Genomic DNA, 15,628 nt, shown 5'->3' on the forward strand with positions numbered 1-15,628 from the left:
TGACTGCGGAGTCCGACTATTTCTACAGATCTGTATAAACTGACGGTGATGATGATGATGATGATGATGATGATGATGATGATGAAGTTTTTCTGGAGCTTCCTGCTTTGTTTTGAGTTCTTCCTCTGAGGATTTTTAAAACAATGTAAAGCACAAAGACAACACTGGGCATTTTGTTTCACTTCCTAAATAAAAACTAGTTTAAAAGAAGTTGTGTGGAGGTTTTTTTACTTTCTTTTTCTTACTTCACAAGAAATATGCAGAATAAATAAGTAGTGGTGAATCATAATTTAAATTTTAGGTTGAAATAAACAACCACTTGTCTATTCCCTGTTGTTGTTAATGAATCAGTCTTTTTTGAGAGCCTAACTGGTTACCAGGGACGTACTGTAGTTAGTCCTGAGGTTTTTTAACATTTTCTGCATGTCTATTATAATCAACACTGTAATTTTAAAATATGTTAAACCATAAAAATAAATGAGAAAAACCTCTTTTTAATCCCGACTGTAACATTAGAATGTTCTACAATAACCATTATAACAATAAACAAGACAAAATGCTTATGTTATTTAACTTGTCTTCACAAAACACACACACACACACAGTACATGTGTGAAGCACGTGGGTTACAAAATTACACAAATGGCTGCGACCATGGCAACAAAAAGTGAATTAAGTTCCTTTTTAATTTAATAAAGAGTGAAAATGTTTTCTTCAATTTCCACAGTGGCTTCAATCATTAGATTGTTTAAAAGAAAAGCGAAAAAGCGAAAAATTACACTCAGGAGCTTTAAGTCAGTCTCGAGCATACTTTGTCTTGATTTGTTGTTATTCCTTTGGTGAACAGCTTGTTATTGCCGAAACTAACTTTGGCTGGGAGTCAACATTTTTAAATTAGTGTATGAGAAAGTGGAGCGAGAACAGATTTTTAGCTTGAAGCCAATTGTAAAAAAAACAGTAGTATTTACCGATATTCCTTGTTTTTTTTTCTACCACACACATATTGTAGTTGCATGGATACCTTCTCTTTGTCTGTGTGTTGATATAATTGTGTGTCTTTCTGTATGTGAGTCTTTGTACTGTTGTTTTATGTTATTGTTAAACAAGACTAAAGGTCTTTTCACACCAAGTCTGCATCAGCTCTATATTAAAATCCAGGTAAAGAATACAGGGATGCAGAATTTAGAGCTAGATTGTGGCAGTGGAGAACAGCTCTGAATTGAAGATGGTATCTACTGATCACAAAACAAAGGATGTAGGAAAACGTGAGCGGACCAGAGAATCATTCCAACTGCACTGAATTTTCTGTAACAAATAGAATGATCAAATGCATCAGATTCAATGTGCAAAGGTTTCTGTGCATATTGATTCTTATTAAAAAACTCCACATGAAAAATGTGGACTTGGTTTGCAAAGACCTGAAGAAAACAGGATTCAAATTCTGTTTCTTTTCTTATCAGATATTTATCTCTTCAACCATAACACACAAAAAACCAGCAGCAGTAATTTAGCGTATCTAACCATCAGATGCTCTCACTGGCTTCAAATGACTCTTATTGAAGCTGGCCTCCATAACAGTGTAACTGAGATTACTATTGGCCACATGGAAGATCCCATTGACTGCGATTGGCTGCCATCTGCCAGCAGACTACCTATATAGACAAATGACCTTCTATTAAAAGGTGATTGATTTTCTCCTATTCCCACTAAAGGTATTGATTTTCTTATATTGCCTTTGGTTCACTAATGATACTAATTCTAACATTCACTGGACCCTTAAAAAAAGTCTTCCTCGATTTAATGGCTACTATCTCAGTGTGTGTGTGTGTGTGTGTGTGTGTGTGGTCTGGTTATTTAATTGTTTTTGGGACCTATATTTGTTTACACATTCACATTATGGGGATTCTCTTCAAATATTTTAAATACTCAAATTTTATGAAGATCAAGGTTTGGGTTGAGGTCAAATCTCCCTGGAAATGAATGTACGTCAATGTTATGTCCTCTGATGTCAAGGAGACATGACAGCTTCTCTCCGAGCGCTTTTCAGTCTTCAGACGTCTGGATTTTGGACGTTAAAATTCCCTGATCCTCACAAGGATCAAACTCATCACCTGAAATCTTATAAGCTGCCCTCTATCACCATAAGCCATTCACTCAGACAAGTGACCTTTATTTCCGCAGCCTTTGAATGTTTAATTTGGACAACGAAGGACAACTTGCCTGAGGATCGAGCCCAAGACCGCCTGAACAAAAGGCTGAAGGAGTCAGAGGAGTAAAGGATGATCACTGTTCACTATATGCTGAAGTCCAGTGATCAAAACGAACAGTCAAAAGCTCCTAGAGGTTCAGTTCAAATGTGTGTGGAGAAACAGCTCTGAGTCAGAGGATCACTCTTAAGTTTTGATATAGTGGTCAAAAGACCAAAACCTACAGTCAGTAATAAAAAGCTCTAACAACATACATTATATTTGCAAAAGCAATTTTTTTTCAGTGTTGATAAAACTACAAACGATGGTCCTGACTTGGTCGCTGGAGTCCCACGGTCCATTTGTGCTGTACATTATATATGATATCCATACTAGTGCTGTTTCATTTTCTGTTATGCATAATTGATAATCAAATAGGAAACACACTATACAGATATACAGTAATAGTAATGCAGCTATAATTTTTCATTTTAAGTTGAATTGAGTTGTTGATTGAATAAGTTACAAAAATATGGTGTGATTAATCTGAAAATAAGCAAGTTGATCCCTTTATAAATAATCAAATATGAAGCATCAATGTCCCACAAATCCCCTCCAATATGTGACTAATCCATCAGAGCAAAGAGATAAAGTGATGGGAACATGTCATGTTGCTATACAGGCTTATTTCTGTCCCCATGTTTTGATTATTTTCTTGCGATGTGGTCTTATGTGTAATTGGGATGCTGAATTACATGCATGCATCATACGTGGGCTATGGTAAATATAGACAGTTTTGGTCATCTGTGTTTATGACAATGTTACGTTCTGTGATCCCCGAATAAAAGGTGCTGTGACAACAAATCAAGAAGCTGATTAACCAAATGACTGCATTTTCAAATGATGTAATACTTGATAATAATGAATACACTTTATCTGTGTGCATTAAATAGAGAAAAGAAAGAAGACCGACAGTGAAACACTGACAATGAGAAGAAAAGAGGAAAACACAGAGAATATTTTATTTATTGCCCCAAAGCATTCAAATATGTTAATTTCTGTTTCCCAGGATGCCTGACCTTCTCGCCTTCAGCAGGTGACGGTTTAAATAGTTCATACGCTGTCCCTACGTTTTCACCTTAAATCATGCATAAAGCAGAAGCACAGTGAAACTCAAACCTACACACAGACATCGCAGCTTATCAAAGAGTCTTGTATTTGTCCTGACTAAAGCAAAAAAACTCACTTAGAAAAGTTTGGACCGTAAAAATGACTCAAAACTGTGTGATATGCTTGTGTAAGATAAACTGCTGCTTCATTATTTTACTGGAAAGTATGCTGACCTACATTTTTAAGAGTCAATAAAAGAGCCCAAAAGCTATCTTTGACTGTACTTTACCTTTATTTAGTTTCATTATAAGATAAAATGTTATTATATTTGATTTTGTTGGGTATATTCTCACATACCCCACAATCGTCACGCTCACAGTAACTGCACCTCTTGTCTCTCAGCTGAGATGTTTCAGCCCTGAGCCCTGCAACATGTTTATCTTTCTTAGAAAAACATCATATGAACATTTCTAAAAAATATGGATATTTATGCATGATGATATCACAGCATCAGTTTAATGGGGCCTTCGAGGGCAAGTGACTTTTAGTGTCAGTGTGTGTATGTGTGTGTGCAGCTATATGAATATGTATATAAGCTTTGAGTTTAATATCACGGTTCAGCAGTCTTATAGGGAACATATAGAGGGTTTCTTTCACACACACACACTCACACACACACACACACACACACACACACACGCACTCCAGCATCTATATGCAAACACCTGCAGCACAAAGGCAGCATGCATGAAAGCAGGGACCCACTCATAAACCCACTTATATTCACCAACACACACACACACGCACTCCTGGAGGGTAAGTGGTCAAAACTGTTTTTCGTAATTAGCCAAAAACTTCCACTGTTAAGACAAAATTCACACAGGCTGCTTTACGAAAAAAATTAAACCAACTGGAGACATTTCTGTCAATTTATTATGCTGCATAATGTGGACAGTAACTACTAAGATGAGTGGATCTCCATAGCTTCACATTCATTTTCTACTATGTTGCCTAGAAAGTAAATATTATTTCATTATTCATTCATTTCTGGAAATTTTGTTTTAAGAGAAATAAAATTGTATGATTCAACATAAGTTACTAAACTCAAGCGGTCTCAGATCTTTGCCCATCTCCTTCCTATGACAGGGTCATATTTTATATTTCCTTCCAGGTCACTTCAGATTTATGAAGAGGCTGCAGAGTTGTGAAGTCAAGAGCTGCAAAGGAATGTTTTCAAGGTCGTGGAAAACAGGTAAAACAGTCAATGTGTAGTAAAGTAACCACACAGGAAGAGAGGGAGAGGAGAACAAGAGAGAGAGAGAGAGAGAGAGGGTAGGATGAGAGAAGGCAGAGCGAGGAGGAGACAAAGATAATGAGAAGGAGATGGAGAAAAGATGGTGGAAGTCAGAGAGGCAGTGAGGAGGAAAGAAGAAGTGTCAGGAGGCGCTGAAGAAACTCAACCTGAGCTCTAAATGGTTCTTTAACAAGCTGAGATGGCAAAATGAAATTATACACACACACACACACACACACACACACACACACACACACACACACACACACACACACACACACACACACACACACACACACACATCAACTTGTATATGATGATATTATGACACATGTAAACATGTTCACATTTCAAACGTGCATTTTCATTAATTTAATCACTGCATATTGATATGTTGTGTGCAAACAGGTACATCACTACTTGAGCATGGCACACACACAATCCTGCACATTATTATGTCTGTGCTCAAAATGAGTGGACGGGCATTGCACACGTGCACACACACACACGCACGTACACTCCAGCTAACACATATTTAGCCTCACTCACGGTGATAGGTCTTTTAAAGGGGTGTTTCACACCTCATCGCATTTCAATTAGTAGGTAAGACACTCACACTCTCACACACACACACACGCACACACACACACAGTGAGAGAGAGAGAGAGTGAGAGAGAGAGAGAGAAAGAGAGAGAGAGAGAGAGAGAGAAAGAGAGAGGGGGAGAGAGAGAGAGAGAGAGAGAGAGAGATCTTGACAGTCTGTCCGCTGGGTGAAGAAGATTCATTTGGATTCTCATCTCTCTTTCCTTCTGCCCTTTCTTTTCACTTTCCCTCTTTTCTCTACGTATCTCTCCTCTGTATATTCACTTTGCTTTCTCTCTCTCTCTCTCCGTATCACAGTGAGTGACAGTGGTTTGACCCCCCCGGCCTGTCAGAGGAGGCTGTTGCACCGACAGCCAGTATAGGGAGGTGTCTCCCTGAGTACACGTCTGTCTGCCGAGGGCTGGAAGAAGACGACATCCAGCAGCAATGCACGCACATGGTGTAAATGCAACAGTGGCAACAAAGTGCAGCCTCGTCAGCAACATCATTTACCTTCCAAAGCTGCATAATGTGAACTCCTTATGAAGGGACACTTATTATTTCAACATTTTATTTTAGCATCATGTCTGTCAGTTATCCTCACACTGTACTCATTAAAGTAATTGCTTGGATCTGGAAACGTGGCAACATTGGAGCGCAGGAAACTAAAGCCAAGTCTATTTTATTTATAAAGCCTGAAACCACAGACTGAGTGAGCTTCACAGTTCACTTCACTTTAATGCCCACATGACAAGAGTTGCTAGAATTTGTATTTAGTTCACCACGGAAAAAAATGCTCAACACAACATATAGGACAGACTGTGCATCACCCTCTAAAGTTGAATGAGGGAAACTGTGGAAAAGGGAAAAATCAGTAAGAAAGACAATTGGTGCCATATTTTGAGAGCAGAGAGAAACAGCAGTGGTAGAAGAAGGATTGAGCAGTCAGATGATCAGACAAATTACAAACAAACCAACAGTCTGAACCACTTTATTTTGAGGTAAAACAGAAATTGAAAATGTCAGCGCTCATCCCTCATTCCGCAGGAAACACGAGCGTGAGCACAAATAAAGCAGATCTGCTTAAACCAGACGGCTGGTTTGTTTTTTCTGTGGATGTATTTAGAGATCTGGGTACGGCATGATCAGCTACCCAAAAGTGGGGCTGAAACATCTTGATCGCCCCCTGGTGGCTGGTTGCAGTATAGGTAATGGAATCTGCCTCCTCTATGTTTACAGATGGGACATGGAGTTAGCTAAAAATTCAAATTCCATGTTAATGATAGACGTTGATGGATGTTAGTTTCAATTCATTATTTGAGCATGTAACGTCAGTCACAACACAAGCAAATTAGAGAAACTGAAACTTTCATTGGAATGAATTAGCATCCAGTTATCAAAGTGAATTCAGCATAAACCTGTCAACAGACAGTTTGGGTTAATGTTTCTGCCATTTGCTTTGTATTCTCCTCAAGTGTCCATTTTAACACTATTTAATCATTTTAGAAGCTACACTGTTCATTTCTTTCCGTATGTTGTTGTGATATATTTGTACAATACACACTGATGCTCTTTAACAAATGAAGACGGATGAAGAATAAAGTTAACTTGTTGGGTATAATGTTTTTATGAACCACAGGCGTCTGTGATCACTACAACAGAGACTTAAAACATCTCTACAATCTCTCTATCTGTGATGTTCCTCTGCACCTTTAAGCTTAACTTTGCTGTGTAACGCATCAGTAATCATACCAGCCTGGTCTGTAATAGCTCACCCTGTATTTTAGTGGAAAAACTCATTCTCCTATGTAACTGCTGGATAGTCAACGAGACTCCGAGCTGAGACAGAGCAGCGACGTCGGTCTAGTTTCATATGACTGACACACAGGTAAGAGGAAACAGGCAGAGGTCACTCAGGGTTGACCCCTGCGTAAGAGCTGTCGTACAGAATGTGTGTGTGTGTAAGAGTCAGATGCGGAAGATAGATTGGGTATAAATTGAATCCTTTCCAATTGGGAAGCTATTGTCTGTTCATCACCTCTAAAACACACACACACACACACACACCTGCTGCAAAGACACACACTCAGAGGGGGGGGAACACACACCAATAACCCTTGTTTTCTTTCTTCCAATTTTTCTACTCTCTCTTATCTTTAAGCCACTATCCCTCTCATCCTTTTTCTCTCTTTCTTCATCCTCTTGATTCTTCTGTACAAACTCCTGACTCCAACCCTGTGTCAAGGCTGCAAAAATTTGTTTGCCGCATTACAACAAACTCAATGTGCTCAAAAAATGTATGTTGCCGTGGATCATTGCATTTCCAGGATTTCCAGGCAGATGCATCATGTGAAACTCTGCTCTGTTGCTTCTCACACCCACACAGATTTATGATTTTTTTTTCTATGAGATAGAAAAAAACCCCACCATTTATGGCTGATAATGTTTTTTTTCTGTAATCTCTCTCTTTCTCTAATGTGTCTTTTATTGCACCAGTACAGAACAAAGCCCTCAGGCGCTGTACGCACACACATACACTTATAACCCCTCTTCTTCCTCACACACACATGCTGAAACACAACAGAGTATGTTTGACTTAATATTATTATCTCATTGCACAACATGTAAGAGACACAAGCATGCACATTCGCTTGCGTGCACACACACACACACACACACACACACACACACACACTATACTTTTGATGTCAAGATCTGTGTCTGTAAAACACTAATTCTGTGTCGTTTGTCAGTTCGCTGACAGTCGCTCACACAGAACAATAACTGCCTGTGTGTTGTTCAGTGGTTTTATGAGTGAGGAGCTGTATTTTCACTGTTAGCCCTTGGGCTATGGAGCCGGTTATGAAGATGAAGAAAGAGGAGAGACAGAGAAGGAAAGTGGAGGAGACGGGGAAACCAGACATTGCAAATAAGGGAAGAGAAAATGTCTCTCTCTCTCTTACTCTCTGTATGTGTGTGAGTATGTGTGTGAGTGTGTGTGTGTGTGTGTGTGTGTGTGTGTGTGTGTGTGTGTGTGTGTACCCTGTTGCCACTGCTATTAAAGTTGTATTGCATAGGGCTTTTAGAACATCGACCATCACCCAAGCAACTTTAGCTAATAATTTTTTTAAAACCTCTGTGCTTTGTGCATGTCAGTGCTCCTTCGTGTGTGGGTGTGGGTGTGTGTACTTGTTCAGATATCTTTGTGAGGACCATTTTGAGCCCAGAACCTACGGAGTGAGGACATTTTGGCCGGTCCTCACTTTTAAGTCGCTGTTTGAGGGTTAAGATTTGGTTTTAGGGTTAGGGTTAAATTAGGCTTAGGTTTTAGGGTAAGGGGCTGGGGAATGTACTATGCCAATGAGTATCCTCACTAGAATAGATGTACAAATATGTGTGTGTGTGTGTGTGTGTGTAGGCTGTGTTATAGTTGGGATTTGGGCCTGTGTTTGTAGGGTATAAGACCCCTCGTCATATCTTCTAGAGCACACATAAGCTCCCCTCAGACGTGTGAGGCCGTGTGCAAAATCTCTGCTAATTTCAAATGTTGGCAGTGAAACGTTTGAAAAGGAGCCAGAGTTTTTATCTGAAAGTCTCTCTCGTAATCTGTCTAAGAACCGAGGAACATTTTGTCACATCTCGAACACTTCTAACTGAAGGCGGCCACACAGGCAGCTCAGTCACCGACGCGTCAAGAGGCTGAGAATTTCCTTGCACATGCTTTTACAGCTTTATAGGTTTGCCAGAAAAGACTCAGCTGTTTGAGGGGATCCTCAAATAATCTTTGCAACAACAAGATTCAACAGAGACAACTGTTCTCCCTCAACAAACATGACCATCATCTTTGTTGCATTAATCAACAGCACCAAACAAACAACCTGTAAGACACGATTCAGGTGGACGAGGGAGCTGAGGCAGCAAAGTGTGTAGTAATAGGGAGAAGTCTCAGGTCCCAACACTTCCTCCAATATCTGTAGATGTTAAAAGTTGCAAATTGGAAAAGAGCAGTCAAGCATGAATGAACCAGCTGATGCCGATCAGATGTTACAAGTGAGGCTTTGTTGCTCTGCATCATATAACGTTTGGTTTAATTCCAGTAGTTGCCAAGAGTACAGTCCTTCCTCCACCATCAAACCTGATAAAGTTTGAACACTCGCAAATCTTGGTCTTTCATGAGCTTTGTCTTTCATATATGAAGAACGCAGCAGGAAATAGTTCACATCAGACACATTCACCACAGCAGGAACATTTTCAGAGCGTGGTGTCTGGGTAGCACATGCAGGAGGCATTTGTAACGATGACCGTGGAATGATTGGTCGGAAGAGAAGCAAAGCAGAGAGAGAGGTGACCTGTTGATACAGACTGTACAACATGTCCTTCACGTGTCACTTCTTTTGCTCTGCATTTTACTGACAAGCATTTTTAAAGTGTCCTCTGAGGCTTGTCAGGGCGGCTACTGCCAAGCCTTGACAAGACCTCCATGTCCCGATCTGTCTTGCTTTGCCTTCATGCGTTGTGTGAGGCACTCAGAGATAAATACAGTATTTCTGGATGCAAGTGAGATGCTGGTGAATACATTTTAAAAGCTTGAAGGTCAGCCATTCAAGACTAAAAGATATGACCAGCACTAAAACATATTTAATTACAAAAAAAATGTATAAATGAGCGGCTACCGTCTTTCAGTGTGTTTTAGAGACGTTGAATCTGAGTCCAGAAATGCTTTGAATAATTGAAAGCGTTTTAGAGCACATACAAGGCCCAACAGTCCCCCTATGAAACTACATTTAACTTCACTAGTTCCACACATTCAAAGTCCAAATTTTCACACACTCATACCAGCTTCCTCTTACCTGTGTCAGTCAAATGAAACTGGACACACTCATATCCGTCCCCTTAATGTGCCAGATTTCTTACATCAGCATCCATGAATTTACTCTCCGAAAAAGTCAACAGAATGATAAAGAAAATGAAAAAGATATAATCCTGGATACACCATCGGATTTACATCCACTGAAATTGTTTTTGTTTTTCCTTGGGACGTGCTCCACCCCTGCACAAAATTTCAGAGTAATCATGCTAACTAACAGACAAACTGTAGAAAGTATTCCAGTACATATGCATTCAAACTGTAAAGACTATCCCAAGGCAGATGTACTCAAACTCCCCACCCTTTGCCTCAAGGTGACTGGGCCCAAATACAACTATAACTTGTTCTGTGAGATAAAAAGCAAAGACAAAAAGACAGAGTACAGAAAGAAGGGGACAGAGAGGAAGAGAGAGATTAAGAGAGACGGAGAGAGGAGCGAGTGCATGCGACAAAAAAACAGAGGACAGACTGAAGTCATTCAAGCTTTTCTTCCCTCCCCGAATAATCCCAGTTTTGTCCAAATTTAGTTGGAGGAGATTCTGGAACATCCAGTCCTTGACATCAGCCAGAAAGTCATGTAACAGCAGTAAACTTACACTGAGACTGAGTCCCTCTGACATTATTCCTCTACATGCATCTCTCTATGGTTCTCTGTCTCTATTTTTCACTCTATTCTCTTCTCTGTCAGTCAATATGTTCATTTATATCCACCTGATTGCATGTGCATTTTCAATTTGAGCATAAAAATACCTTCGAAAATTCCCTCTGAAGTACTTCTGCATAATTTCTGAATATTTGGTTTCAATTTGGGCTATATTACATTTAGGATGGATGTAACATTAAGTATATGTCCCAGTAGGAATTGTCTGGGAGGTGGTTGAATGGCCCATCAGTGCTTTTCTAGAGGGTCATTGTTCCATCCAATGAGGACAATAAAAGTGCTGCAGCTTGGAGATAAAGCAGATATTTGCAAACTGCCAGATATGGATAACGTTCTCTGGGCAGAGATGCTCACCAAGGACATCGGAGCAGGTTTCTTGACGACTATAATACCGAGGATATCAGCTGCTAGAATTAAGTTCTGTGTGATATCGCTGAAACAGAGCTGATGGATGCAAAATCAGTGATGAACTGATTGTTATGAGGTCAGGAGACAAGGCATGTCAAAGACCTTTCTCTCTGTGATGGACCGGAGAACTCTGAGAGTCAAGAAAATAAATATCCAACCTTTTATATATCTAAATTCTGTTAACTTAAATATGTTCATTGCCAAATTAAGTTTAGGAAGCTTAGTATTTTATATTAAAATAACCTTCCTCCATAATAATCCATTTGTAATAATCAACACTTATCTATACACATATATTACTCACATGCAGGAGAGAATGTAGATACTGTCACAAAGAGTGAAAACACATTTATCGCCCCAAAAATCTGCACTTTATCGCCGTTATTAAATTTCCGTCTCCCTCTCGGGCAAACACAGCAGGTAGCCTGAGATCTAATTAGCTAGTTAGCCTTTGGTTGACTGAGTAAAGACTCCATCAAGAAGAAATCTGAGCAGAGTTCATGACATTTTGCTCTGATAAAAGAGGAAATGTGTGCGGCAGTGAACCGGAGGAGAGGGCATTGTGTTGATGAATGACTGCTAAACACAGCAGCTTCTGATTAAACACTATCCGAGGAGGTGTTCGTAACAAAACAGAAAGGCAGAGGGGGAAAATGAGTGTAATCAAACAGATTTCATCCAACTACTTGAACTTATTTATGGGGGTCATTCTGCCTGTTTTCAAATCGCTGGCCCAGCTAATCTGTCTGGAAGGCAAAACAACTCAGGAGTGAGATGTCAGATCATTCAGACACACAGCGTGAGCGGAATATTTAAAAGGGAAATAAGTTTTTCTCCGCTCCAAAAGCCAAAACCTGTGACTATAAATAACCGCGTGGGGCTGATGGAGGCGGTCGTCAATATCAGTGAGTGAGCACCTCGACGTGTGCTGAGATTCATGAGGTTCAAAAACTCAATTTAAAAATTTAGAAAAACAATAATATCAGTTTACTGGAGCCACTTGAATTTTTAATCTCTGAGTGATGAATCATAGAGCAACGAGTTGATATTACCACTCTAGTAATGGTAGGAAATGGTACAATACTAACACTGTGAACGTTGTACATAAACACTAAAGTATATTAGCATTGTCATGGTGTTTGTTGCCATGTAGCATTACATTTAATGTTAAAGTACAGCTGCGACAAAGTGGCTTTATTTTTATGAACTTGTAAAGATATTTAAAGAACCAGTGTGATCTATCAGCAGAAATTTAGCTAAGAAGAGGAATTAAATCCAAAACCAAGTGTATATGTTGTGTGATTATGTTTCAATGGCAATTTTTTTTTTATATTAGTTAAAAATGGCAAACAAACATAATAATATATTAAATTAATCAATCAATTAATAAATATTTTGTTCTAAATAATGGTAGAATCATGTATTCTTCAAAGGTTTTGGGCTATACGAGCACAAAAGTGTTCCTATATGTTTTGAACTATCATTATAATATTTTTAAGCATAATCATTGCACTCACTTTGGAGAATTATTAGGTATAAATCTTATATGTGTCATAATTATTTATTATCTATTTACGTGATCTTATAAAACACAATCCAACCTTCAATGTAAAGGTGAAATATTTCTGCCGACTTAACAGATCAGAGGTTGTTTATCCGTTGATTTGTCTTCAAACTCACCATCACTCAGAAGAAACTATTGCCATAAATTTCACTCATTGCAATAAAATGGAAATTGAGTCATATTTTTCAAGCGCCTCCCTTTCTCTCCCCCAAAGATGTTTCCTGCGCGAGGTTAAGCAAGCATATCCATGATTAACTGGAAATTTGACTAAACAATCCTCTGAGCGTCTCTCAGTCATTACGCCTAAATATGACTGAGTGTTAATACTCCGAGATTTTAACATTCATGAGGGAGAAACAAAGAAACTGGAGCCACAAAGTGGGAGAAGAACAGAGATATGACTGAACGCTAATGAAGATGTATGATGCTAATACAGTAGTGTGTGTGTGTGTGTGTATGCTACTTCTTTGGGAGAATGGACTTCATTGGGATCTAAATTGCCTCTGAAATAGCCTGATAAATGCAAGTAGAAAAAAAAATAAATTACACTTGTCAGTTACAGTTTAGTCAAACGGTAAAACCTCTATTGCTCTATCACCCATGTCATCAATCTGCTGTTACCACATCCTACTGATTCATAAATTATCCCCCGCTGATTTTTCTTTATTACTTCTCTGTGCTGCTGCAGTTTTTTTAGTGTGTTTAAATTAAATATATATCAAATATTACAAAGAGAATGTGCGTTCATACAGATTTTGTCACGTGTGGTAATAGAGGAAATTCAAATATTCTCACCTCTGTCCGATCCCTGCCGCCTGTCACTAAAATTTGGACAAGATCACGAAAGCTCTCGCGACCTCTGACCTTTTCGTGAGGAACTGCCTGTAGCCAGACTTGACTTTTTGTGCGTCTGTAACAAAGTCATATTTGAAGAGAAACATAGTCAAACGTGTTGCCCCAAATTTGAAAGAACATAAAGTCACGTAAAAAAAACACACAACAGCTCAGAGCGAAGATGAGCTGCTGGAGGAAGTTGAGATTTAGTAAGTCTGTTTAGGTTATAAAAAAAAAAAAAAAAAAGATTTCCTCCGACAAACTCAAGAGGCCTCAAGACAAGTTTTCCTCAGCAAGAAAATCAACAGTATCCGTCGTTTCAGCAAATATCTCAAAACAACATGGTAACGTTCAAGTGACAAAGACCTCCAGCAGCTACAGTGATAATGACTGTGTGTGTGTGTGTGTGTGTGTCAGGATCAAAGGAGGAAACATGTTATAGTAGAAGAACAAAATCTGGAGACAAAAAAAGGTGGGTTGGCTTTAAACATCAGACACACTTGGGAACTGCTGTTTGATTTCCATTTCCAACCGAGGGTCAGTATTGATTTCTTTTAAGCAGAATTGTTCCCTAACGATCAGTGATTTGTGGCCATCTTGGAGGCACAGATGTTGTCGTCCTGTATTTACAAACTATGTATTTTTTTCATTTGGGAGACTGGTTAGTTTACCCTGAGATTTAAACTGGGAGAGACGAATGCACTTAATGAGGAAAGGATGAGTCAACACAAACATGTGAATCAGTTGCACCCAAGGTTGAATATATTAGACCAGTTGCATATGAAAGCTTTGATTAATGTAGCCATGATATGTAGCGCACTGCAAACCCTGATGGCAAAATCAGACTTGACTTAAAACAAGGAAGTTTAGGTCACTTTCACACCTACGTTGTTTTGTCTGGAACTTCAGATGTTCAACTAACAGATAAAAGGACCAAAAGAGGTTGCCTAAGTCTGGATCAAACTTAACACAGACATGAACCTCGGTGAAGACTTTAATGTGAAATTTCCTTTTTTAAAGCAAATGCAAAGATTTGATTCAGTAATGACCAGAGACGCAGAGAGAAAGGATGAAAGCAGCGACACAAACATTTACTGTCTGAGTTTCACTGTGATCCCAGCAGTTATCTAAAAGGCTCAGGTGCACTATGCAGGCGTATGAGGAGGCTGAAAGTAGGTCTGTAGTGCTGCAATGCCTCTCTTAAAAAAAAGAAGAAAAGCTGACGGAGCAAAAAAAAGCAGCACTTTGATCCATATTCATATTTTACTGAGAACTCTCCACAACTGTTGATTCACTTTGAAGAATCACTTGTTCGTGTTCAGGCGTGTGTGCAGCCCGTTTCTTATGCATAATTATACAGTTACTTTAAAGGGTCTTCCAGTGAGAGTGTGGTTAGTACACACTAGTCAGGTGTGTGTCTGTCCTGTGCGACATACACACACACAGCCCAAAGTCTCCTGCCGAAATTACACATTCCGTTTTTCATTAACCTTTATTTGTCTGGGTGAAGCTGGCTGAGCAAAACGTGGTGTTTTTTCATTACTTTCGGTTCACACACATTCCCACCGGTGAGTCTCACTAAAAGAAGGCATCAGGCATATTTACCTCAAGCAGCAGATCGTTTGTTATCAGGTTAAAGGCTCTGTGTGTAAGATTTACTGACACCTAGTGGTGAAGTTGCATGTTGTACCTGAATCCCCCTCACCTCACCCTCCCCTTCCAAACATGAAAGAGAACCTGTTGAAACCTTCAGGTGTCATAAAAACTCAAAAGGTGTTTAGCTTGTCCAGTCTGGACTATTGTCAAAAACATGGTGGCCTCCATAGAGAGGACCCGCACCTGAGGTAAATTTAATTTACGTTAAAGGTTTTGCTATTGAGGGTATTTTAGACAGCGACTGAATGGAGCAGTTTACTATGCGTCTATCCAGAGCATGGCTTAACCGGAAGGCCCAAAATGAATAAAGTTTATTGTAATCATTATTACATTTTGCTTAATTTGACAGAGATGCATTTTAAACCATTTAATATACAATCATTTATTCTTTCCTGAAGCTCATAGCTAAATAAAATCCTGCTGACTCATCATTAATCAAAGCGCTGTCGTGGCCACCAAAAGGAAC

At 39.2% G+C, this 15,628-nt stretch overlaps 1 protein-coding gene across 3 annotated transcripts in view; it reads right to left on the reverse strand.

Moving 5' to 3' along the window:
- The window catches only part of LOC109638853 (TBC1 domain family member 20), a 74,820-nt gene that overhangs the window by 24,287 nt on the left and 34,905 nt on the right, over positions 1 to 15,628 (reverse strand). For 2 of the 3 annotated variants that reach the window (XR_011239621.1, XR_011239622.1), the window contains exon 10: positions 13,468 to 13,582. The exons of the other annotated variant lie outside the window; for it this stretch is intronic. The gene's annotated coding sequence lies outside the window, so the exon portion shown is untranslated. The remainder of the gene's footprint in view (positions 1 to 13,467; positions 13,583 to 15,628) is intronic. 3 annotated transcript variants of the gene reach the window in all.

Source organism: Paralichthys olivaceus, chromosome 20 (assembly GCF_024713975.1).
Source record: "Paralichthys olivaceus isolate ysfri-2021 chromosome 20, ASM2471397v2, whole genome shotgun sequence".
NCBI lineage: Eukaryota > Metazoa > Chordata > Actinopteri > Pleuronectiformes > Paralichthyidae > Paralichthys > Paralichthys olivaceus.